The sequence below is a fragment of the Aegilops tauschii genome, chromosome 7, assembly GCF_002575655.3.
Source record: "Aegilops tauschii subsp. strangulata cultivar AL8/78 chromosome 7, Aet v6.0, whole genome shotgun sequence".
Classification (NCBI taxonomy): domain Eukaryota; kingdom Viridiplantae; phylum Streptophyta; class Magnoliopsida; order Poales; family Poaceae; genus Aegilops; species Aegilops tauschii.
In genome coordinates, this window is record NC_053041.3 from 410,910,047 (window position 1) to 410,914,376 (window position 4,330).

Sequence of the window (4,330 nt, forward strand, 5' to 3'; positions counted from 1 at the left end):
CATAGCATCCCCTAGCTTGGGCCTTTTCATATCATAAGCATAATCACTCTCATCATTAATAGTATGGATAGCACCAATAGTATAGCAATTATCATCGCAATGAGTAATAGGAGCAACATCATTTGGGAGGGATACCTTTCTACCTTTGCTTCTCCGTCTTTTCTTTTTCTTCTTCACATCATGTGTGGGCTCAATCCTCTTTTTGGAGCTCCTTATTAATGAGATTGGTTGAATAGAAGGCTCCACCTCGTTACCTGATTCATCATAAGAAATAATAGGAGAATATTGGGAAGTCTCTTCCCTTTCGTTAGTATTCTCTTCATCTTCTATTTGCTTTCTTTTCTTTATGTAATTGGCAATATAAGGATTTTCAATGTAATTCACTGCACAATATATATAAATTTCCTCTAGATCAAAATCAAGAAGTTTATCACGGGCAAATACTGGAAGATAGTTAGTTATACGTTTCATTTCTTCATAACCCATAAGCAAACTAAGTTCATTATGATGTGAAAGGGAAATCAAGTCATCACAATTTTTGGAAACGATTAGATCATGAAACAATTTGCATCGGATAGTTAAATGACCATGTTCATTGCAAAGTTCACAAGTACGGCTAAGAAAATTTAAATTTTCAGCACAAACATCTAGCCTTTCTTGCAACCATTTAGTTTCTAAGTACTTATGCCTCTTGCAAAATCTATCTTCCCTAATTGGTGTGCACTTGCAAACTCTATGTATTCCACAAAAGTTGACATGCTTATAAGAGATATTTTCATCATGACTAGTGCAATCATCATTAGTACTATGGATATTCAAAGAGTTCATACCAACAACATTGCAATCATGCTCATCATTCAAAGATTTAGTGCCAAACATTTTATAGACTTCTTCTTCTAGCACTTGAGCACAATTTTCCTTTCCATCATTTTCACGAAAGATATTAAAAAGGTGAAGCGTAAGTGGCAAACTTAATTCCATTTTTTTGTAGTTTTCTTTTATTGACTAACTAGTGATAAAACAAGAAACAAAAAGATTTGATTGCAAGATCTAAAGATATACCTTCAAGCACTCACCTCCCTGGCAACGGCGCCAGAAAAGAGCTTGATGTCTACTACGCAACCTTCTCCTTGTAGACATTGTTGGGCCTCCAAGTGTAGAGATTTGTAGGACAATAGCAAATTTCCCTCAAGTGGATGACCTAAGGTTTATCAATCCGTGGGAGGCGTAGGATGAAGATGGTCTCTCTCAAACAACCCTGCAACCAAATAACAAAGAGTCTCTTGTGTCCCCAACACACCCAATACAATGGTAAATTGTATAGGTGCACTAGTTCGGCGAAGAGATGGTGATACAAGTGCAATATGGATGGTAGATATAGGTATTTGTAATCTGAAAATATAAAAACAGCAAGGTAACTAATGATAAAAGTGAGCGTAAACGGTATTGCAATGCTAGGAAACAAGGCCTAAGGTTCATACTTTATCTAGTGCAAGTTCTCTCAACAATAATAACATAATTGGATCATATAACTATCCCTCAACATGCAACAAAGAGTCACTCCAAAGTCACTAATAGCGGAGAACAAACGAAGAGATTATGGTAGGGTACGAAACCACCTCAAAGTTATTCTTCCTGATCGATCTATTCAAGAGTTCGTAGTAAAATAACACGAAGCTATTCTTTCCGTTCAATCTATCATAGAGTTCCTACTAGAATAACACCTTAAGACACAAATCAACCAAAACCCTAATGTCACCTAGATACTTCAATGCACCTCAAGTATCCGTGGGTATGATTATACAATATGCATCACACAATCTCAGATTCATCTATTCAACCAACACAAAGTACTTCAAAAAGTGCCCCAAAGTTTCTACCGGAGAGTCAAGACGAAAATGTGTGCCAACCCCTATGCATAAGTTCACGAGGTTACGGAACCCGCAAGTTGATCACCAAAACATACATCAAGTAGATCACGTGATATCCCATTGTCACCACAGATAAGCACATGCAAGACATACATCAAGTGTTCTCAAATCCTTAAAGATTCAGTCCGATAAGATAACTTCAAAGGGAAAACTCAATCCATTACAAGAGAGTAGAGGGGAAGAAACATCATAAGATCCAACTATAATAGCAAAGCTCGCGATACATCAAGATCGTACCACCTCAAGAACACGAGAGAGAGAGATCAAACACATAGCTACTGGTACATACCCTCAGCCCCGAGGGTGAACTACTCTCTCCTCGTCATGGAGAGCGCCGGGATGATGAAGATGGCCACCGGTGAGGGTTCCCCCGTCCGGTAGGGTGCCGGAACAGGGTCCCGATTGGTTTTTGGTGGCTAGAGAGGCTTGTGGTGGCGGAACTCCCGATCTATTCTGTTCCTCGATGTTTTTAGGGTATATGGATATATATATATAGGCGAAAGAAGTCGGTAAGGGGAGCCACGAGGGGCCCACGAGGGTGGGGGCGCGCCCAGGGGGCAGGCGTGCCTCCCTGCCTCATGGCCACCTCGAAACTTCCTTGACTTCAACACTAAGTCTCCTGAATCACGTTCGTTCCAAAAATCACGCTCCCAAAGGTTTGATTCCGTTTGGACTCCGTTTGATATTCCTTTTCTGCGAAACACTGAAACAAGGGAAAAAACAGAAACTGGCACTGGGCTCTGGGTTAATAGGTTAGTCCCAAAAATAATATAAAAGTGTTTAATAAAGCCCATAAACATCGAAAACAGATAATATAATAGCATGAATACTTCATAAATTATAGATACGTTGGAGACGTATCAGCTATATTTTTATTCGCCACATGATATGTGTTTTGCTTGAAGCGTCTTGTATGATTTGAGTCTTTGCTTTTTAGTTTACCACAATCATCCTTGCTGTACACACCTTTTGGAGAGACACACATGAATCGGAATTTATTAGAATACTCTATGTGCTTCACTTATATCTTTTGAGCTAGATAATTTTGCTCTAGTGCTTCGCTTATATCTTTTTAGAGCACGGTGGTGGTTTTATTTTATAGAAATTATTGATCTCTCATGCTTCACTTATATTATTTTGAGGGTCTTTTAGAACAGCATGGTAATTTGCTTTGGCTATAAAATTAGTCCTAATATGATGGGCATCCAAGAGGGGTATAATAAAAACTTCCATATAGAGTGCATTGAATACTATGAGAAGTTTGATACTTGATGATTGTTTTGAGATATGAAGATGGTAATATTAGAGTTGTGCTAGTTGAGTAATTGTGAATTTGAGAAATACTTGTGTTGGAGTTTGCAAGTCCCGTAGCATGCACGTATGGTAACCGTTGTGTAACAAATTTGAAGCATGCGGTGTTTCTTTGATCGTCCTCCTTATGAGTGGCGGTCGGGGATGAGCGATGGTCTTTTCCTACCAATCTATCCCCCTAGGAGCATGCGCGTAGTGCTTGGTTTTGATGACTTGTAGATTTTTGCAATAAGTATGTGAGTTCTTTATGACTAATGTTGAGTCCATGGATTATACGCACTCTCACTCTTCCATCATTGCTAGCCTCTTCGGTACCGTGCATTGCCCTTTCTCACCTTGAGAGTTGGTGCAAACTTCGCCGGTGCATCCAAACCCCGTGATATGATACACTCTATCAGACATAAACCTCCTTATATCTTCCTCAAAACAGCCACCATACCTACCTATTATGGCATTTCCATAGCCATTCCGAGATATATTGCCATGCAACTTTCCACCGTTTCGTTTATTATGACACGCTTCATCATTGTCATATTGCTTTGCATGATCATGTAGTTGACATCGTATTTGTGGCAAGTCCACCATGCATAATTTTTCATACATGTCACTCTTGATTCATTGCCCATCCCGGTACACCGCCGGAGGCACTCATATATTGTCATATTTTGTTCTAGTATCGAGTTGTAATCATTGAGTTGTAAATGAATAGAAGTGTGATGATCATCATTATTGGAGCATTGTCCCGAGTGAGGAAAATAAAAAAAGAGGAAGGCCAAATAAAAAAAATAAAAAAAGGCCAAATAAAAAAAGGAAGGCCCAAAAAAATGAGAGAAAAAGAGAGAAGGGACAATGCTACTATCCTTTTTCCACACGTGTGCTTCAGAGTAGCACCATGATCTTCATGATAGAGAGTCTCTTATTTTGTCACTTTCATATACTAGTGGGAATTTTTCATTATAGAACTTGGCTTGTATATTCCAACAATGGGCTTCCTCAAATTCCCCAGGTCTTCGTGAACAAGCAAGTTGGATGCACACCCACTTAGTTTCTTTTGTTGAGCTTTCATACATTTATAGCTCTAGTGCATC